Source organism: Felis catus, chromosome A3 (assembly GCF_018350175.1).
Source record: "Felis catus isolate Fca126 chromosome A3, F.catus_Fca126_mat1.0, whole genome shotgun sequence".
In the NCBI taxonomy this organism is placed as follows: Eukaryota; Metazoa; Chordata; class Mammalia; order Carnivora; family Felidae; genus Felis; species Felis catus.
In genome coordinates this window covers 135852988-135875850 of record NC_058370.1, presented here as the reverse complement: position 1 = coordinate 135875850, position 22863 = coordinate 135852988, and the positions used below count along the sequence as shown (strand labels likewise).

Sequence of the window (22863 nt, the reverse complement as noted above, 5' to 3'; positions counted from 1 at the left end):
ACCCGCAAATACGTGCTCCGTGGCCCACGACAGAAAAGGCTAGCTGACCGCGGCTGTGGAACGACTACCACATCTCGGGAAATTACATCTTCCGTGAAAAAGTAGGTGACGAGGCAATATGTGTGTAAGCGTCATGTGCGGAAGCGGGTGGGGGGAGGTCTTTGAAGGGGGAGCGTTATTGTGACTCGCTCGATTGCGGAATTAGTCATTGTACGCAATCGTCGTAACGGCTCTGAGTATTGCCATTGCCATTACTCCTGTGGTGCTTACCTGTGGTTTCCAAACTTTCTGTAATTAACCTGTATTCTTTGTAATAAGATTCAGGTATTGTCTAAAAGACAAGAAATCGCCATTCCTCACACAGAAGTTGTTCCGTCCTTTAGGTTTGTATTGAGGCCTTCCTTAGACGCCGAGGAAGATTTTGGCGTTCCAAACAGAGGCAGCTGTGCTGTGTGTAATCGCTTCTGTATTTCTAAATCGTCCAATCATATGGTGCCATGTAGGCATAGGACCACGTTTCTTGGCAACGTATGGAAGTCACCTAAGTTTCCACAACATTTCAGGCCGTGAGACAGATGAAGTGGCCAGCTTTAAAATATCCAGTAATAAAGTTTTGTGAAAGCTTCACAACAAAGAAAAAAAATGGGTCAGTCAACTGAGCAAAAGGTCCTAGGACTCCGCGAGCACCGAAGACACGGCCAAACGAGATCACCTCCCAGAGGACTCTGGCTTCCTTTTCGCCTCAAAGAGACCGAAGTGGCTGTCCAAACCCCTATATTAATCTGGGCCCGTGTTGCTCCATCAAATTAAAACTGCTACAGTATCGGGAATTAATTTCCGTGCTAATTTGGGAAAATATGATTAAGTGCGCAGTTTAAAAAAATTAAATATACCAAGAGATCCTGATGGCAATAAGTACATGCTCAAACCACCAGAGAGATCAAACCAAACGCTTCCAGTCTGGTTTCAAAAAGCTACGGAAGGGGCGCCTGGGTGGCTCAGTCGGTTGGGCGTCCGACTTCCGCTCAGGTCGCGATCTCACGGCTTGTGAGTTCGAGCCCCGCATCGGGCTCTATGCTGACGGCTCAGAGCCTGGAGCCTGCTTCAGATTCTGGATTCTGTGTCTCCGTCTCTCTGCCCCTCCCCTGCTCACACTCTGTCTCTCAAAAATGAATAAACGTTTAAAAAAAAGAAGCTACGGAAAAGGCTATTATTTAATCTCACATGCCATACTTGCCATCATTATAGGGGAGGAAAAAACCCACCGCATCGGGACGCGCTAGGTAGATGCTTGCAGAAGGAGGGGGCCACTGCTCACCCAACACGCTCAGCTTTGCTCTTCCCTGGGCTACTCAAGAAGGTGAACTTGAGGACGACTCCTGGAGGGCAAACGCCCAAGGTAGGCTCGATGAACCCGGTGCAAGGGCTTTACGGGAGCTCATTACAGGCTAGACCTGAAGCTTCAAATGCCGGTGCATCAGATGTCTCACTGAGAGCTCCTACCCAACTGTGTCAGTGAAGGAACTCTTTGCTGAAAACTCCAAACGCAAAGGAGCCTGGGAGGCTCAGTCGCTTAAGCGTCCTACTTCAGCTCAGGGCATGATCTCATGGTTTGCGAGTTCAAGCCCCACGTCGGGCTCTGCACTGACAGCACGGAGCCTGCTTGGGATTCTCTCTCCCTCCCTCTCTCTCTCCGCTCCTCTCCCACTCGCACTTCCTCTCTCTCTCAAAGTAAATACATTTAAAAACCAAACCTCAAATGCATGAATATTGTACATATTTTTTCCTCTTTCTAGGTGGCCTCCTTTTCTGCCTCTAAAGTCTGAAAGTGAGTTCAGTCTCCAGTGCAGAACCGTTTTGAGGGAGCACAAACACACATGAATTAAAGCAAGGTGCTCTGGGCCCATAGGGAAACCCCCGGGCCACACAACAGACACCCCACGGCAGCCCTCGCTCAACACCCGCTAAGAGACTGAATTGCCGAGCAAGTTCACACTTTCACATTTAGACCCACCTCCCAGTCCTCGGAGCCGTCCTATCCGCCTTGCATCCCTCAGAAGTACGCTGGGAGGGTTCCTCCTCACCACCTGCTCCTGGAGAGCAGGATTCTGCTCATGTCACAGAATCTACAGAGACAAGAACATTCGGGTGAAAGCAAGATCAAACTGTTGATCTGCACATCACTTCCTCATGTTCCTTTACCAAAGTCCGATGGTGCCCGGCTCTGATCTTGGGGCATCGAGTGCCTGGTCCATGGACAGCCTCCTGCACCCGCTCCCTGCTCATCTGTGGCTCCAGGAGGACTCAGGGATTTCTCACGTTCTTACCACACTCAGCACATCCCTACCGGAAAATATGTCTGGATCACCTTTCTTCCTGAAAAAAAAAAAAGAGTATGTGATGATGTTGTTTATTGCTCCTGGCAAGGATTTATAACCTATTTAATCGTAATAGTTCCTAAAGTGCCCTAACTCTCAACACACCCACAAAACTCCTATTCATGAAATTGCAAATAAAACCCACTTTGTGTCTTCTGGGGGGGATCTTTCTTGGACGTTGCCGAGAGAATGGTCACAAGGCTCCCTCACTTGCGTGCCTCTCAAAACTGGGCCCTGTGGACCAGAGAGGGTGAGACGCAGCACAGCCAGAGAGAAGGCTGGATTCGGGGCTCTGATACTCACCTGAAAGAGGACAAGAAGAGCCCTTGGCCCGAGGTTCGGAGGGGTTGGATCTCAGAGGAGCCAGGACAGCTGTCCTCCAGCTGCCCTGGGGAGAAGGGAGAATTACATCAGGGGAGAACCCCACCCCCGAAGGCCACTTTGGGCGCTCAACTCATTTTTATCGCCAGCAGCCATACGCTCCTTACCACCTACTGACTGGTGCCCTGAGCCTGGTTCTCCTCACTCTTAAATTGAGTTTCCCCATTTGCATCCCGAGATACACCTAGCTCCTACCTAACAGTTTTGTGGCGAAGATGAACGGAGAGAGAATACAGACGGCAGATGTTTCACACCGTACCGGGTATAGAAGAATAATGGGCGTTACCTTTAATATCACCAGTTCCAACAACAATCCTGCAGAATATTATTAAGTTTATTTTATAAATTAGAAAACAAGTTCAGAACTGTGATGCAATGTTTCCAAGGCAATACAGATGCTAAATGGGGGGCACTGGGATTTAAATCTAGTTTCTTCAGGTGCCAAAGCCCACGCTCCTTCTAGCTCAGCACCTCTCTGACTTTAAGGCGGTCACCTGGGGAGCTTGTGAGGATGCAGATTCTGACTCGGTAAGACCAAGTATTTCGTATTTTTAATAAGCAAGAGGAGATGTTCATACCACCAGCCTGTGGGGTATACTTTGAGTAGCAAGTTTCTAGAACATTCTGCCTCCTTGTCAAACCCTAAGGGCTCAATGATCATACCAAATCTGAGAGTGGGGTGAGTACGCATCGACAATGATTCAGAAGAAGAGGGGCACCTGAGTGGCTTGTCGGTTAAGTGTTTGACTTCGGTTCAGGTCACGGTCTCACGGTTTGTGGGTTCCACCAAGCGCCACACCGGGCTCCTTGGTGACACCTCTGAGCCTGGAGCCTGCTTCGGATTCTGTGTGTGTGTGTGTCTCTGCCCCTTCCCTGCTTGTGCTCTCTCTCTCAAAAATAAATAAATAAATGAGTGAATAAACTTGAAGAAGAAAAAGAAAAAGAAGAAGATAAAGAAGAATAGAAGAAGGAGGAGGAGGAGGAGGAGGAGGAGGAGAAGAGGGGAAGGAAGGGCTGATAGAAATCAAGCCCTGGAAAAGGGGGAAATGACACGTCTATCATGCCTACACTCCCAGGACCACGTGTGTTCATTCGGCAGCTTCTGTGAAGCCAGCATTTTGCAAATGTGTCAGAAAGCCACACGGAATTATAAAAGGCAGCCTTCGTCTCTATACCGTAAAAAATTCAAAAAGTGGTTATTTCCTTCCTCCCCGTCTCTGCCACCCCAACTTCCAGGAGAACAGCCAGATTTCCGGGTTATAAGGTAACCGATCTAGAGCCTGGAGCAGCCGGCAGTGCACGAGCGTGGGGTCATTCTCAGAACCACGATCTCAGACACGGGCTTTGTGGTCCGATGAACGTGAGTTCGCCCCCAGTGTCCGCTGGAACTTAGATTCCTCTTCTCTGAAACAGAAATGTTTTCGTTCATCATGTTTTCCCGAAGATCAACACACGTTCATATGTGGGAAACACTTACTTAGAGCATATCCTGGAACGAAACGAGCTCTCAACACTTGTGGGCTTTTCACGTTACCACTCACGTGGACAGAGCAGTGGTCTTGGCATCTGCACTGGGTAATGGAAACCATGGTGCACCCGTATTCAAGGCTTGTCAGGTGCTGAGTCAGGTGATTCACGGGAATTCTCCCCCACCCCTGGGCATATCTTCTACTATTCCCTCACTGATGATATTTTACAGATGAGGACACTGAGGCACGGAGGGGTTAAGTCACTTGCCCAAGTCACCGGGCTGGTAGATAGCGGGACCGGCGTTTGAACCAGATGATGGGACTTCAGAGCCCTACTGTTGTCCCCTCCTCCCCAGCTGCATTATTTGGTGCTGGTGGTGGTTGCCCCTGTTATGAACGGTTACAGGAAGGGTTAGAGGCTGGTAAAACCTCAGAAAGGCAAATAGTTTTAACTCGCCGGTAGAGGTGATCAGAGCAGTTCCTAGAGAGGTGACAGTCACCCTAATAACGCACAGAGGGACAGATCCATGCCACAAGACGAGCCGTTAACGACGTCCCTTTGTGCGGCATGCTGATTCTCGGCCCCGGCCCCGTTGCTGTCAGAACTGATTAAGCTAAACACGTTTTCAGTGATGCCGTTCAAAGACTTCTGTAATTGACTGTACGACAAGTTACACAGAAGCCACCGAATTAGCAAATCTACCAAGCCTCTCCAACAAAGAGCCTTCGAAGAAAAGGAGCTAATTACGCATATGCTGTCCAGACAAGGAAGAGGGTGTAAACCAAGATGCCTCTTGATGACAAAGAGAAGTGGGACCTCCCGGGAGGTCACGGAACCCAGAACGCGCAAGGGACCCGGGGGGGGCTGCAGCCCATCCCTTCTGTTGGCCGTGGAGGGAGAAGAGGGGTGGCCAACAGCCCTGCGTCCTGAGAATCAGACAACGCTTGCACCTCTTGCCGCCCTGTGCTGTGACAACACACACTGTGCGTCACCGAACGTTGAAGTGAACAGTCGCAACTAGAAATGGCTGTCACTTAACGGAGCAGCAGCAACGAGCTAGTCACAGGTTGAGATCCTTCCCCTGCTTTCTCGTTTCTAACGCTCAGGAATATCCCGCAAAGGGATTGCTCGCTTTTTCAGATGGAAACCAAGGTTTAGAGGGTTGTCTAAATGGCCACCATCACAAGCCAACCGTAGCCAAACTGTGCCCGGGCCACGGCCGCCGTTGTTCTTTCGCCTCCGTGCTTCTCTCCCACGACGACCTCCGGATGTCTCCTGCCACATCAGGGCGCAGTATCCTAGATGAACTCCAGGACCAGGGCAGGGACAAGGCACAGGGCCACACCGCCACTGGGAAGGACAGAAACTACTGGGCACAGAAGAATGCACGTTCCTTCTGGAGACAGAAGTTTCAACCCTAGTGAGGTCGCACAAGCCCCCATCTGGATCCTCACGGATCCTACTGGAGAGCCATCAGAGACCCCGGCGATATTCAACTCTGCCAACTCCCCGTGCTGGCATGTTGATATGTTGGCATTGGCAAAAATGTGCTTAAAACGTTTCTCCCAGGTAGCTGAATTCTCCCTAGTCGTTCCGAGCATTTCAGAGTTACCCACGACCACGGGACTCGCACTCCACTTACATATCGGGAGAGTCTGTGATTCTCCTCCTGAGTCTTTTACCGAGTCCCTAAAGACCAGCCTTTAAGAAAAGAACAAAAACTGGGGCGCCTGGGTGTCTCAGTTGGTTAAACGTCCGACTTCGGCTCAGGCCATGATCTCACGGTCCCTGAATTCGAGCCCCGCGTCAGGCTCTGTGCTGACACCTCGGAGGCTGGATCCTGCATCGGATTCTGTGTCCCCCGTGCTCTCTGCCCCTGCCCCGCTCACGCTCTGTCTCTCTCTATCAAAAAAATGAATAAACGTTAAAAAAAATTTAAAGAAAAGAACAAAAGCTTTCCATTTCTCTGTCTGATGGGAGTGAGATCCGCCCTCCACATAAAAGATGAATCACATGAGAATTGTCAGGCCACCATGATTTCCCCCGCTAGTGATACGTCATATCAAAGAAAGACAACAGAGCAGGGTACAACCCAAAATCTTCTCAGAATCCGGGAATTAAAGGGATAATCAGGGGCACCTGGCTGACTCAGTTAGTGGATTATGCAACCCTTGACCCTGGGGTGGTGCGTTTGAGCCCCACATGGGGTGTACAGACTACTTTTAAAAAAAATCTCGGTTTAGGGTCCAACTCTTGATTTCAGCTCAGGTCATGATCTCATGGTTGTGGGATGGAACCCTGTGTCTGGCTCTGTGCTGACAGCATGAGCCTGCTTGGAATTCCCTCTCTCCCTCTCCCTCTGCCCCTCCTCTCTCTCTCTCTCTCTCTCTCTCTCTCTCTTAAATAAATAAAATTAAAAACATAAAATAAAATAAAACTGGGGCATCTGGGTGGCTCAGTCAGTTGAGCGTCCGACTTCGGCTCAGGTCATGATCTCATGGTTCGTGAGTTCAAGCCCCTCATAAGGCTCTGTGCTGACAGCTCGGAGCCTGGAGCCTGTTTCCGATTCTGTGTCTCCCTCTCTCCCTCTGACCCTCTCTCGCTCATACCCTGTCTCTCTCTCTCTCTCTCAAAAATAAAAATAAACATGAAAAAAAATAATAAAATCTTAAAAAAAAAAAAAAGGATCATCAACTGGCCTAACTATCACATAAAGCTGTTGCACAGAATTTTTTTTTTTTTTAATGTGTGGTAAAAGAGCACCTGGGTGGCTCAGTCAGTTCAGTGTCTGACCCTTGGTTTCGGCTCAGGTCATGATCTCACGGTGTCTGAAATCGAGCCCCGAGTCAGGCTCTGTGCTGAAAGTGTGCAGCCTGCTTAGAATTCTCTCTCCCTTTCTCTCTCTACCTGTCTCCTGATTGCTCTCTCTCTCTCTCTCTCTGTCTTTCTGAAAATAAATAAACTTAAAAAAAAAGCATGGCAGAATTTTAGAGACACAGAGACCCTTCGAAGCAATACAATCTAGTCATTAGATTTTTACAAGTGAGGAAAAACTCCAGCTTTAAATCAAAGAAATCAGTCTATAAATCCCTGGTCTACCATATTCCTGTGTAACTTTAAGCGAACTACTTACCCTATTTGTGCCTCGGTCTCCTCAGTTGGCAGAAGGAGATAAAGGCCACCGCTCCCGGGGCGTTGACGAGTACGAAGGGCCCCATTTCTGTTTTGCTGACCCCCGTGCACCCAACACCTGGCTCAGCACCCGATACCTAGTGACGGTTAATAGGTGTGTGCTCAAAAATGTTAGTTTCCCTTCCCGTAAATGACTCCTCGAAGGTCATAGAATAAGTCATCAAATCGAGACCAGAGTCTGAAGCGGATTCTTCTGTCAATGCTCCCAGCCGGAGAGGGAAGAATGGGGGGGGTGGAGGTGGAATAGGCTTAGGAACAGATCAGGGGGCCCCACAGCTGGAAGAGATTACGCTTTCCTTCGCCCGGGGTAAACCTGAAACCGACTTTCTGTTACGCTGAGAGGAGACAAATACCCGAGTCAAACACTCCCCTGTCCCCGCTTCCCCCATCACAGGAGGGGATCCTGTGGGCAGAGCCGACCACCTCCGGCTAATTCATCCCAGGTGCCCGCCACCATGGGTAATGGCACGCCTGTTCGTAATCCAAACCCAACTCAGAAGCAAGAACGGGTTCCTCAAAGGCGACTGAGGAAAGCAGGTGCTCATGGAGAAGTCCCAGAACACATATCTGGTTTTGCACGATCCACGTCTCAATCTTGCTGTGACAAACCATGCTGATGCCCAGCCGGTGCAAGCCCGGTCACTGGCTTAACCTCCACGGCCTTCGTGCCCTGGTTCTGGCCAGTCACACCGGACCATCTCCCACAGGCACCCCGCTGTGAAACAAGCTTAGCGACTTCCCCAGCTCAGGGCCTGTGAGCCGTCAGCCCTCGGATTCCTTTAGTGGCTCCTTCCTCTGTGCTCCCCCTAGACTGGGTTTGCTCCCAGACCCCGGCACCTACCTCCATCTGTATTGAATTAGTAGGCTCCTTGTGTGCTTTTCACATCCCCCCATGCTTTCCCCAAATCACGGCCACATGTGGGCCTGCCCAGCGCCCTGGTCATGGGAGGAGCGCCGCGACATTGATGCTGGATGTACGCCTCTCTCCCCAATCCCTCACCGCCAGTTCAGTCGTAGAAAAAAATAAAAAATCTGCCTTGCGAGGGGAAGCCTGGCTGGTTCAGTGGTTAGAGCTTGTGACTCTTGATCTCAGGTTGTGAGTTCCAGCCCCTCGTTGGCTGTAGAGACCACTTCAAAAATAAAATCTTTAGGGGAGGGGCGCCTGGGTGGCTCAGTGGGTTAAGCGTCCGACTTCAGCTCAGGTCATGATCTCGTGGTTTTCGAGTTCAAGCCCCACGTCGGGCTCTGTGCTGACAGCTCGGAGCCTGGAGCTTGCTTTGGACTCTGTGTCTCCGTCTCTCTCTGCCTCTCTCTCTCCCTCTCTCTCTCTCTCTTTCTAAAATAAATAAACATTAGGGGCGCCTGGATGGCGCAGTCGGTTGAGCGTCCGACTTCAGCCAGGTCACGATCTCGCGGTCCGCGAGTTCGAGCCCCGCGTCGGGCTCTGGGCTGATGGCTCAGAGCCTGGAGCCTGTTTCCGATTCTGTGTCTCCCTCTCTCTCTGCCCCTCCCCCGTTCATGCTCTGTCTCTCTCTGTCCCCAAAATAAATAAACGTTGAAAAAAAAATTAAAAAAATAAAATAAAATAAAATAAAATAAAATAAAATAAATAAACATTAAAAAAAAGTTTTAAAAAAAGTCTTTAGGGGAGCCTGAGTGGCTCAGTCGATTGAGAGTCTGACTCTTGATCTCAGCTAAGGTCATGAATCTTGCAGTTCATGAGTTCAAGCCCCACATAGGGCTCTTTGCTGGTGGAGTGGAGCCTGCTTGGGATTCTGCCTCTCCTTCTCTCTGCCCTTCCCCTGCTTGTGCACGCACACGCTCTCTCTCTTTCTCTCTCTCTCTCTCTCTCGATAAATAAATAAACTTAAAATATGTATATACATATATATGTATACATTTAGAAAACTATCTATCTACGAGCACCTTTCTTCAACTTTTCTCCTTCACCTTTCCACCTTCACACACGTACTAACCCTCCATACGTTCTTAAATCTTAATCCTCCCAGCCAGCTAGCCTGAAGCTAGGAGAAAAGCAAACTATTCAGGAGCGGACGGTTGAGTCCAAACTTCATCATCTCCGGATAGGTTGGCCAAACAATAAACACGCCATCAAAGCACAGACCTTTTTGCGAGGGGGAGGGGGCATTACAGTATTAATAAGGCAACAGGCATCTGCTGTGCGTCACCTCCCTAGAAAGCCAGAATGCGGTGCCACACGAACTCTAGGGTGGGGTGAATCCGGGTACGTTCCCCAAGAATGCGGAAGTGGAACACCTTGCAGGCTGTGGGAAGTGAGAGTGTCAGTGAATACAGCTGATCCAAAGGCAGTGCCCCAAGGTTGAGTGGCAGGTGTAGACCGTGCACTGTGTCCTCTCCCCGCTCTCGTGTCCCTGCATCCCGTGCCGGTACTCCGGGAAGTGGTGAGAAGTAGAATGGCTAGATAGAAAACCCTCAGAAAGGTAGCGAGAGTCTGAAGCGGCTTGTCTTGTGCTCATGTGACGAGAGGAGCCCCCGTGGGGAGATAGGGGGTACTTGTCGGGGCCGAAAGCTAGCCCCTCAAAAAGACTCATCTGCACTCCAAATGGGAGAAGATTGGGAGAGAGAGGGACGCCCCCCTCCTCTGCGCCTTCTGGGGACTCTTCACATTGAAGGGAACTCTGTTTTCTGAACTCGTGCCGGTGGTGGCTGTGGCATCCGTCACCCTGTGGAACCTGATTTATCCTCGGGTTGGTGGTCCCGAGAAGACACGGCTGATGAGAGTAAAAGCAAAGTCAGCCCAGAGCCATTGGAGTCTAGAAAGCAGCCAAGGCCAAAGCCCCATTCTCCAGTTTGCAGGTGTATGTGTCCTGTTTTCACAAATGTTTTATTTTATTTTATTTTATTTGTTAGTGTTTTTATTTGTTTTTGAGACAGAGAGAGACAGAGCGTGAGCAGGGGAGGGGCAGAGAGAGGGAGAGACACAGAATCCGAAGCAGGCTCCAGGCTGTCAGCACAGAGCCCGACACGGGGCTCGAACTCACAGACCGTGAGATCATGACCTGAGCCGAAGTCAGACACTCAACTGACCGAGCCACCCAGGCGCCCCACAAATGTTTTCTTTTAAAGTGACTCCAGATACAAAGAAGACCAATAAGACTAGTATAAGACACCCGCGATAACTTCCACCCAGAATCTGTGAGTCCATAGTGACAGAAATAAACAAGTAGATAGTGGATAGATGAGGGGCTCTCTGCTGTAGAGCTGAACGCCACGTCACAAATGCAGAAGAAATGGCCCAAGCAGAGAAGCTCCATGAGGCAATCGCCATAGCAATTGCTGATTCTGGAAAGAATCACCAGTGGATGTTAGTAGTGAAGGTTTGGTGAGAAATCGTCTCACCACAATATAGTAATATAGTGTATATATTAGTCCGATAGAAATAGTTATGGAGTAGGGTCATATATATTAGTAATGTAGTAATAGGAATAGGGTATATATTAATAATGTAGTCATGGTGATGGAGTAATGTTGTATATTAGTAATATAGTAATAGTAATAGAGTACATATCAGAAACATAGTAATAGAGTATAGGTTTGACAGGCCATGCTCCTGATTGCCTTCGCTCTACCAGCATGGACCTACCAACTGTCCCCTTGCTCACTGCCATTGCTGGTTGACTTGTTAGGACCCAATTGTGTCAGACGTAGCGCGGTATCCCCTTCGACATGGACCCTGTGCCTTTTGACACGTGTCCTTCTTTTCCGAGCCCTGCCTTACTCTCCAACACAAGGTATTTTTGGAAGACGGTGAGCACGTCCTCTCTCTTGTTGTTAACACAGTATGGGAGTAGGGTTGAATTCAGGCTAACCAGATTTGTTTAGACTTAATCCATGAGAAGGGATTTTGAATCCTAGAGAGTAGCATGTGCCTGGGATCTTAGAGTTTATCGAATTCAAACTTCTTCCCTTTTCTTTTTTTTTTAAAGTTTATTTATTTTAAGAGAGAGAGAGAGAGCACGGGCAGAGAGAGAGGGAGGGAGCGAGAGAGAGAATCCCAAGCAGGCTCTGCACTGTCAGCGCAGAGCCCAACACGGGACTCGAACTCACGAACCATGAGATCATGACCCGAGCCGAAATCTAGAGCCAGACGCTTAACCAACTGAGCCACCCAGGAGTGCCAGCCTTCTTCCATTTTCAGATTAGGACACTGGGCTCAAAGCAGAAACCACTTGTCCAAAGAACTTATTTTACAGAAAACCTTCAGAATGGGCCAGAAGAGGAGTGTTGCGGGGAGGCTCCAGCCTAAGTAAAAACGGATGAAGTCCAAGCGTGTTCTCTAGTGGATCTGCAGCGTTTGGCTCCTGTGTCTGACCAGGATAGCCCAATAAACCATTTTTATTGCAACATGCATAACAGATTTGCCAGCCATCCCCACGTTTACAGATGGCCATTAATTTTTTTCCTAACATAATGCATTCCACTCACACACACACAAAAATCCTTACTCGCCATAAATTGTGAACGCAGAGAGGCAGCATTACAGTTAAACAGAGGAATAAATGTTCCTCATTATTCCCTCATTTATTATTTCTTGCAGGATCTGAATACATCTTAAAGAATATCTTTGAAAAAGCCACGCGTTCCATCACAAGCCTTCAAAACCTCTCCTTACCTATGCAGAACTCAAGAAGTGCTAAAAAGTAGTCCATACAATAGAAGTCGAGGGGCTGTGACACCCAATCACTGACATCACCATTGTTCTGTCATCACAGGAGGAATTTCTAGCCATCCAGGAAGAAAGATACTAAGGATCTTCCCCAAAGCCTACATAGAATTTTCCTACTGAAAATGACTTTATTTTAGGGAATTATTCAAGAAAGCTTTCACTCATGTGGAACTCGAGAAACTTACCAGAAGACCATGGGGAAAGGGAAGGGAAAAAATAGTTTCAAACAGAGAAGGAAGCAAACCATAAGAGATTCTTAAACACAGAGAACAAACTAAGGGATCATGTATGGGGGGGGGGGTGCGGGGAACAGATGATGGGATTGAAGAGGGCACTTCTTGGGACGAGCACCGAGGGTTGTATGCAAGCAATGAATCACGGGAATCTACTCCCCAAACCAAGAGCACACTGTATATGCTGTATGTTAGACAACGTGACAATAAATTATATTTAAAAAATCATCATCATCGTAAATAAAAAGAAAAAAGAAAATAAAAAAGCTATTCAATTGAGCAGAGGTTCTATATAGTAGAAAATTATCAACATGTAGAAGAATGCTTTCCAAGTGACTTTTGTCTTTCGTATTAATAGATATTACTTAGAAAAAAAATTTTTTTTGGTCAACTAAGTTATCTTTGCTTATCTTCTTTTTTTTTTCTTGATAGTTCCTCTGCTAAAGCTAGTGTTCTTGTGTTCTTCCGTGGGGACACTTTGGGAAACATTGACTGAGGGATCTGATGTCTAGGGAGAGGAGATCTGTGCACTGTATTTTGCAGGGAGAGAAAAATGAGATAGGAGAAGAGCTTCCAGCATTCCAGCATTTCCTAGAAGGCTTTGGGGAGCAACAAACATCGCTGGCAAAAATGAACAAGATATTAGTTTCTGTCCATCCACTGGTCCAATTCAGTATACACATTGAATAACTTACTAGGTACCGGGGATGCCAGAAAAGCAAAAAAGACACTGCCTCTGGTTAGGAGAAAGAGACAATTTAGTAAGCAATGAAAGTCAAGGATGCCATGGCTGTGATCCGGGAAGGGAAGCAGAGAGTAGACCCAGTCCTACGAAGAAAGGGGAGCAGAAAGGTTTTCCCTAAACCTGAGTCCTAGAAAAGCCGCACTCGTCTCCCGCATGTTTCGCTGTCAAAAAGAAAGAAAGAAAAAGAAAGAAGTCTTGAAGTGTATGGAACCAAGATTCGCTATAAATGGTAGGTCTGGAATCCAATTGCTGGAGACTTGAGCCCAGTGAATATTCTTTCTACTGTTACCCCCACAGGGACCCAAGGGACTTACTTTTCTTAATTCTTACAAAGCCGTTTATTAAGCTCCGTTCAGGCATAGAAGGAGAGACACAGAAGGAAAAGGAGAAGATACAGAACAAACTGGACACACTACTCTCCTTCAGAGATAGTTTATGTTCCCATTAGGTAAGTTGAGACACACAATTTCGCTTAAATGCATAATAGTGGAGGTGGAAGCTGATGTAGGGCATTCAAAGGATCGGGAGGTACTTTTTAGCTTAGAAATCAGAGAAGGTTCTGTAAAGGTGGCAGCTTGTGAACCAGACTCTAAGACCCTGAGGAGTGATCAGACCCCTGGGTGCATGAAGAAGACGAAGAGAATCTCAGTAAGATGCTCAGGGTCCAGGCGGCCACCACACGGGGTCCATGTTGGGGAGCAGCGAGACAGACAGCTGAGCAGATAGATGGGACTGGACCTTGGGGGGCCTCAGGATGTCCAAGGGGGGGCACAGAAATGCAACGGGGCCATCAGAGCTGGAAGAACTGGCCCAGGCTGAAGGCCCAGCCTGAACTGTCTTCCTAGGATGCCAAAAAAACACGGTTGGTAAAGGGCACCCTACCGAGCAAAGAACTAGAATAACATTACAGCAGGCGACGGAATTCTTCATGGTAACCCAAGGATATTTTAAGACATTTTTCACCATGAATGTTCTGTCAGGAGTCGCTCAAAAGGGATTCTATGAAATAGATGAAGCAGAAAATTACCCAAACTCTGAATCAGTGGGAGAACAGAACAGATTTGAATAGACCTGGCTAAAGTAGCAAGACCAAGTGATAACAGATACGTTCTAAAATATATTAAATACTAAATTATCTCCGTTAGAAATACAGATTTCATGATATTTGGTCCATGGTGTGTGTGTGTGTGTGTGTGTGTGTGTGTGTGTTTTAATGTCAGCAAACATCTTCTAAAATCATTAATATGCCCGGAGGTGGTCTCTTGGCTGTCGTGGATGCAGAAATGCATAAGACAAAATCCTTCATTTGAACTGGCTCACGGCTGACCTGGTGGACTGATAACTTTAAAAAGACCAACTTAAAATGGCAAACCAGACGGGAAAGGAAGGGAACACAGGAAGAGTACACACTCCGTGGAACTTTCCCCTCTGCTGTGGCACACTTCTGGGCCCTGGGGCTGCCTTTCCAATGCCTCGCCAGCACATCATATAAATAACTCAGTAATCGGATCTTCAGTCTCTAAGAAGAAACACGTGAGCTTCAATGGCATCTGCGAACGGATTTAAAGAAAGAACATTTGGAAATAAAATTCCCAAGATCTGTTAAAGGATAATGAGATAATGATGATAAAACTCTGAGTACAAAGAGTGTTCGTACATTTCGAGGAGAGAGAAAATACATCACAAAATTAGGGATAACATTTCAGTGCCTTCAATAACGGATGGGGAGGGTGAGAGCCCGCATACATGAAGACTCCTCTGAGCCAGGCAAACGTAACACTGATCAGGGAAGGAACGTCCCAAGGTCACACACCTGGAAGGTGGCCAAGCCAGGGTTTTCACCCGGGATAGCCTAACCCAGAGTTCATGTGCTTCCGGCTACGTAGACCATTTACCACATGACATTCTTTTCGTTGGTCTCCCCATTCCATCGTGTTTCAGAAGTGTTTCATCTTCACCCAAGTCTCTGGCACATAGTAGGAGTTCGACATTCTTTTGTTAAGTGGTTGAATGACCAATTGCAAGATTCTGTACTAGACTATCCACCTGCATTTGCTGTAATCTGTTCTCAACCCCCATCCCCCTGTTCTTAGCAGGAAGACAAATCTTTGACCTTTCCAGCACTCTGTTTAGAATTTTCTAGCAGGAGAATCTCCCTGAATGTTAGTTACTGTTTGTTTCTACTTTTTTTTTCACTCCATTCCAAACAGATAGCCAGCGTTTGTATTCCTTTGTCTCAAATTATCCCGGGGCAACAGGAAAAAGGGGAGATCTCTTGAGACAGACATCTCTCAAGAGAGAGGCAACGATTCCCACATCCTGGAAGGGGTACAGCTATGGGATCTGGTGAGTCGGAGGGCCCCATGGCTGGCTTTGTCTTCAGAATCCAAAGGAGTGATGGGGATTCTATGCAGTGATTGAATGGATGGTGCTACTGTCAAGGTAGGTACATCCAATTTCCCAGGCCCCCAGCATACCACGGACCGATGAGCCATGGAGCCACAGAGCCACGGAGCCACGGAGCCACGGAGCCAAGCCTCCTGACTGCACGGAACTGTGATGGTCAAGACGTTAACAGCGACCACAATGGATCACAGACTAGAGGTCCTTCTAACACTTGATGGCTACCATGTCTTTATGTAACCCGGAGAAAGCGATAGAACCCCAATCATCCTTAAAATCCAACCGAACAGGATGAGGGCTCAGAATTGGGATGAATTTATTCAAAGTAATCATTTTAAATTGCTCACTCTATATTGGAAAGATTTGTCTCACCATACGTGAACTTATTCAAGAGAACGGATATGGTCTCTCAGAAAGGGAGGTGGGAGAGGACATCACGTGGGGGCAAAAAAGCACAGGGGAATAGGTAAGAGATGCAGTGTTACCTGAGAAGCATTGCCCCTCCGTGAGTTCCACACTGATGAGGAGGGCTCTCGGGCGGTTCCCTCCCCACCATTGAGAAGATGACCAGACAGACCTCCAAGGAAAATGGTGCTCAAGGCTGTCAGACTCATCCAACCAGGCCAGGGCTCCAGGCACAGCAAAGATCCAGGTCCTATAGGCCTGTCAGAATTTCCAGGCTCAGGGGTCAGGGCCTCTTGGGCAAGAGCATCTTGGTGCAGCTGGTGGGGGCAGCCCAGAGGAACCTTCCAGAATGATTTGCTCTGTGTAGACCCAGGACCTTTGTGGTATTAGAAGCTCAGTTATATTACTGGGGCCCAGTGATGTCTCCGGTTTCCTGTCCCGGCATCTTCTCATCATCGGCGATCTCAGAGCCTGACTGAACCAGATTTCAAGAAAAGGCCATCACATGGCATTTCTTGGACGGCCTATCTGATGAATCAACACCTATTCACACTGCAATCACTAAGAATTCAGACTCACGACCAAGGCTCAGGGCTGCTGTAACTGACTCGCTCTGTCTGTGGCAAACGTTCATGGGGCTCTTCACAGTTTACACAGGAATCACCAGCCATTAGAGGACGAGGAGGTGTTCCGAGGTTTCACTGGGGAGAGTTAAAAGCTATGACTGAGGCTCCGGGGAAGAAAGACTTGGACCGTAGTGTCAAATAAAAAATAATCATAGTTACAATAACGAGTCATGGTATTTTTGTCATTTCTACATTCTGAAGTAAACTGTCCCAGACCAACTGTGTCTCAGCGATTCTAAAACTTGAATAATGGGAATATTCCTCTTATTTGTATTTTTTTGAATTTTTTTAATATTTATTTTTGAGAGAGAGAAAGCATGAGTGGCAAAGGGCAGGAAGAGAGGGAGACACTGAATCCGAAGCAGGCTCCAGGCCCTGAGCCGTCAGCACAGCGTCCGACGCGCGGCTTGAACTCGTGAACCGTGAGATCACGACCCGAGCCAAAGTGGGACGCTCAACCGACTGAGCCACCCAGGCGCTCCCGCAAATATTGCTTTGAAAAGGCAGGATTTACCTCAGATCTCTCAGAAACTATATTCACGGACCCCAGGAGTCCACAGGCCGCTTTTTTTAAAATCACAGTCTCATGAAACCATCCCTGTGATAGGAAAGCGCCTCCCCATTAGCAAATCATTGCTCCAAGAGGAAACTTCCATCTTTGTCACTGGCACAACCCTTCTTAGGTTATCACGGCCGTGAAAGGCATTTTAACTCCCACGAAAGGTGCTATCTCCTGAGTTTGCCTCTACAGGTTCCAGAGGGTCAAAACTCCTTAGTTTGAGGATCCCAGTTCTCCGGCGTGGGTGCCCGTACCCCACGTGCACCCCAGGAAGGGCCGCAGACGCGATGACCCCAGCAGCTCACACCCTCGGTAGGTGCGACGTCCCCTCCCCAGCCCACCTTCACCCACTCCTGCCAAGATCACTAACACCCAGGAAGAGGGATGCGGAGGACCGGGTGGGAGGAAGAGGGTGGCATCACCAGCAGATCAGTGATACGTCAGGGCGATGGGAGCAGGCAAATCACGTAGTTATAAAAACCGGGTTGCAACAAGGACTCAGAGTCCCGAGGGACAGGCTGAAAGGTGTGTGGGAAGCAGCCCTTCCTGGAAGAATGGTGTTGTGCAAAACATTTTATTTCTAGAGTTCCCATCTCTTCCTCTGTAAGAGAAGCAGGTAGATGTGTCTGTGGCGATTCGTGGGGCCGACGTCTCTCTACAATAACTAATATCTGTTTATTGTCCGATGGTTTAAAAAGACACGCTTGTACCTCCGGCTTCGGCTCAGGTCATGATCTCACGGTTCGTGGGTTCGAGCCCCGCGTCGGGCTCTGCGCTGACAGCTCGGAGCCTGGAGCCTGCTTTGGATTCTGTGTCTCCCTCTTTCTCTGCCCTTCCTTTGCTCGTGCTCTGTCTCTCTCTGTCTCAAAAGTGAATAAACCTCAAAAGGAACTTTTTTTTAAAGAAGCGCTTTTACGTTTATTTTTTATTTCATCCTCTTGACAACTGGGGGTTGTAATCTCTGTTTTATTAATGAAGAAAGCAAGGCTCAGAGAAGCTAAATCCCAAAGCCCAGAAGGGATGGACGGGTGCTGTATCTGATGTCTCTGGTACCAAAATGCACCCCTTTTTCCCGCAGAGCAGGGCCTTGGACCCTACGGCTGCCCAGGAGCTGGGCCTCGCGCAGTGGGAACAGAGGGGGAAAGAGAGGGAGACAGAGCCTTGGGTCTCTTCGTCATGTCCTAAAAATCCCCCCGGTTTCCCGGTTCCTGTTGCCATCCTGCCGGTGGCCCCAATTGTCTTCAGGCCGGAGGGTTTATCCCAAACATGGTGGAAAACTCAGGCGCCTTTTCATGCCTCTGTCTGTTCCTTCAGCACCTTCTCCTCCTCATCTCTGCCTACTGTTACCCTAGTTCCCCGGCTTGCCGGTCTCCACCGAGGCAGCTGCACAAACGTGAGCATCGTGCTGGCCAACGGGGATGCTGTCTTAGAGGTACCCAGCCCATGTCTCCCCTGCGAGATTTCATTAGGGTAGGGGGGAGGCCGGCCGCAAGGGGTGCTGCTCACACAGAGCCATCTCTCAGTACCCCACGGCTGGTGATTACGTAAACCTATGAGAGGTAAACTTTTAATCACACGAATATAGATCAGGGGAACAGGTACAGCCACATCTGAGTTCTATCTAACCTGGCTTGGAAAACCCCACGGGGTGATGGCCACATGATGGTTCTTGTTTTTAACATTATTTTGTTTTTACGGGGCATTAAACCAAGTCAGATTAACAATGCCGTACCAAACATAGTTTTCTAAGAATTCTGTTCCTCCCAGCCGCTATGGAAGGGGGGCAAAAAAAAAAAAAAAAAAAAAGATCTAATGAGACCAGAGTGGGTGCACATTTATGCCAACCAGAGCCACAATATGGTGACAGAATCTGGTTTTCATTTCAATTAAATCCTACCAAATAATAATAAGAATGCATCTGAGCACTATCGTTTAATAATTCTCTGAGAATCTTTACCCCAACATACTGGCAAAAAAAATGTATACTCTTTGAAGGAGTTGGAAATTCATTCAACTCTCTATTAAATTATCGCTTAATGAGAAGTGTGGCTAGCATGCACCTTGTCTCTCTATCATTTCAGCATCCTGGAAACCACAGTCAAGAAAAGTCTCACCGTGTGGCTCTAGAGTGACAGTGACAACCAGGAGAAACAGCAACGCCTTTAGCTCTGGTGAAAAACCCCCTGACCAGGGAGAGCAAGGTTGGTCTTACAACGTGCATAATCACTGTCTCTCCACAGAAGTCAAGACAGTCAACTGTGCAGGTGGGGTAAGGAAGAAAGTTGGGAAGGGCACGGACGGTGAAGCCTCTGTTCCTCAGAACATTGCTCCTGAGATTACCTTCTCGGAGAAAAATCATCATTCTGTGTATTCCATGCATCATCCTATGATTATAAAACACAGCCCCAGCCCTTTCTTCATCCTGAAGTTATCATGACCCAGAGTCCCTACTGGCCTGACCAACTGGTGGAAATTTGCCAGGGAAAGGCAAAGTTAAAATATCCCCGTATATCCACTAGAATGACTAAAATAAATTAAAAAAAAAAAAAGAAGGAGAAGAACCTAAAAATGCCGTGTATCGGCAAGGACGTAGAGCAACTGAGATTCTCATATGTCGCCGATAGGATTGCAAGCTGGTAGAACCACTTTGGAAAATAGTTGACCATTTCATACAAAACTTCATATATACTTACTCTATGACCCAACAACTCCAAGAAAAATTAAAAATGTGTCCACACAGGACTTGTATATGAATAATCATCCTAGCTTTATTCATATCACAAAAATTGGAAATAACCCAAGCACTCACCGACGACTGAACAGATAAGCGAATGTATATTCATACAATAGAATATGACTTAGCCATAAAGGGAGCGAATTACTAATGTCCACAACACATGGTTAAGCATCAAAAACATTACACTAAGCAAAAGAAAAAAGATACAAATAGTTCATCTTGTATGACTACAACTATGTGAAATTCCAAGAAAATCAAAACTAATATACAGTAACAAAAGCAGATCGATGATTGCCAGAGTCAAGGTAGGAGGAGTTCAACCATAGAAAGAATAACATAACTTTTTGGGGTGATGGGGTATATTGACTATGGTGGCAGTTACGCCTCTTCCTAGAGCCTATGATGTCCCTCTTGCATTGGCTTCGAGGTTCTATCCAAACAGCTAGACAAACATGACCCTTTGCTCTTAGGAATGCCCTAACGGATCTCCGTGGCTTAGAGTCCTACCTAACCATCCAGCAGCCCAAAAGAGAGGAAATTCCTCCCCGCAGCCCACATCACCTCTCAAGTCCTCATCTTCTCTCCTGTGCTGGAGAAGCTTCAAGATTAACATCCATTCTTGGTGAGCCAGAAGAGGAAATATTATCCATTACATCCAAATGAAAACAAACCACGGCTGTTCTGGGCAAACCGAATCGGACACTCTCACTAGTGTATATCCCAAAGCCCAGGTTGTGCAGTCTTTACATAGACTCTATCGTGTGGCCCCCAAGTTGTGTTTCTCCAGCATAATATAAAATAAAAGTAAGACGATCACACCCCTCCAGTAAACAAACACTCTTTTCATGCCACGCTCACATTAAATGTGTGCTCAAGAGTGCACGCTCGCACACCATCTTCTCAAAAAGGCAATATATAGTCTCCCCCCAAAAAACTAAATCCAAATTTCAGAAAATATATATATATATATTTCTCTCGCAGTAGTTAATTCTTCTGCTAATTTATCCAAATTCATATAGTCAACAAAACACGGGGGTGGGAGGGCGGGGGGGAAAATAGGTTCGAGGGGAAGGAGGTGGAAGAGACACAGAGCAACAGACCCTGGGTGGAAAAAATGCATTAAAAGTTAAAACCGTGTAATTTAGATGATCCTGGGGCATCAACCTGACCAAAAGCACAAATGCAGGTTACGTGGATGGTCCAGGATAAAAAGCCACACGGACAGATGGATACAGATATATATACTTATATACATATTTATAGACAGTTGATAGAGACGATATCAATACAGACTTGTAAAGAATTCCTGACTCCCCACACGCTATGTCTACTGACCTTCAGGAGTAGATTCCAGTTTGAAGAATATTGTTCCAGGGGCTCTTTTTTAAGCATGAGAAAAGAAAATCTCTGTCTTGGTTCCATTGAAATGGAGCAGTTGGGCATTTCCAACTCTCTGAGTAACATAAAATGCACAGTGGCCTCTTCATAACAAAGCTAACACAGTCTAAGTTTAAAAGCTGGACATAATCCAGAATTTTGGAAACAGCCAGCGAGCTGCAGTATCTCAGACAGAACATCAGACTTCTTTTTCCCTTGTGGCAAAGTAAACAAGCCTGGGAATAAAACTGACGTCTGCTTCTCACCTACTAAATGCCAGGCATTTTGTACACACATTACATATATTACCATATGCAATTTAATATATTCCACGATGTAGCAACCAAGAGATAGCAACCGGCAACCAAGACTGGTAATTTGAAATCATCTTACGCTCTTACGGGAGCTGCAGATAGAAGTTAAAAATCTTGCGTGCAAATTCAATAGAAGAGTCTCTGTATTTCCAGGAAGATTCATTTCTGGTGTGATATTTTCATTAATGTCCACTTTTCTCACTAGCCTGTAAGCTCCAGTAGGGCACTGGTCAGATCTGGATTTGGCTCACCACTTGGCTCTCCAGTTACTAGCACATGGACTTCTGTGCGGTAAAGACTCAATAAATCATTGCTAGATAAATGAACAAAGAAATTGTTGTTGTTGTTTCCCATATTGGTGATATTCATAGGACACATTGATTTTTCTCAGTTGGAGGAAACAATGCTTAAATTCTTCTCTGTGGAAACAGAAGGCAGAATATAAGTGACAACACCTGGAAACTGAACTATGGGGTTCTGAGCAGGACCTAAAAATAGGTTCCTCTGACAGCAGCTTCACCAGACAAATGTTAGGCTCTGAAAAGCCTCCGTCTTGAAGACACAGGGCAAAACAAAATGTTCAGTTGTCAAGTAACACTCTTAACTAAAACTGAAGTAGAACAGAACCCAACAGTGAGCCATCGTTGAGTCTAAGTCCTGGTTACATAATATCTTTCAGGAAAATGAGTGCTTTCCAGATTAACTTGAATGCCAAAGCAGGAGCGAACGTAATCACGGCTGATATTTTTGTTCACCTGCTTAACTGACAGTTAACAATAAATAATTGTCTCATTCAGGATGATTCAATTTTTGGAAGAGAGGAGAGGAAATGACTCACAGTATTGACGGGCAACATGGGTGCCATTTCTTCTTGCATTTATGCTATCCTGCCCTCTTTAGTGGTAAAGATATCACTCGGACTGGGGTCCTGAGGAATCTGACTTGCAGTCTCGAAAGAAGAATAAAGATATATTTATAAAAATAAAGAATAGAGATTCACCACTGAATCGTTCAGTGGATCCAACAGGATAACGAAATCGATCTACCTGGAAAAGAGCTTAGTGATAATGAAAATCACACCACAGTAATAAATTTCAATTAACACCATTGAATGTTTTCTATGGACCAAGCACTCTTCTAGGTGCTGGAGAAAAATCAGTGAACCCAACAGGGAAAGTCAAAAGCAACGCTCGTGGATCCCGCCTACGAGAAATAGACAATCTCCTCCTGATTGCACAGGCTCACAGTAGCTCTATGTTGAGGCTTTAGATGAATGCTAAGAAAGGGAGGGGGGAAAGTTGTCCTTGGCAATTTCCACAATAGAGAGCAGGGAAC

General features: G+C 47.0%; 1 long non-coding RNA gene across 1 annotated transcript; it reads right to left on the bottom strand.

The window, feature by feature from the left end:
• Window positions 1-1755: 1755 nt before the first annotated feature.
• On the bottom strand, window positions 1756-22490 carry LOC123384641. The gene is made up of 3 exons (XR_006596054.1): window positions 22367-22490; window positions 21173-21947; window positions 1756-2376 (listed from the first exon to the last, which is right to left on the bottom strand). It is a non-coding gene; the product is annotated as an uncharacterized LOC123384641 (long non-coding RNA).
• Window positions 22491-22863: the final 373 nt, after the last annotated feature.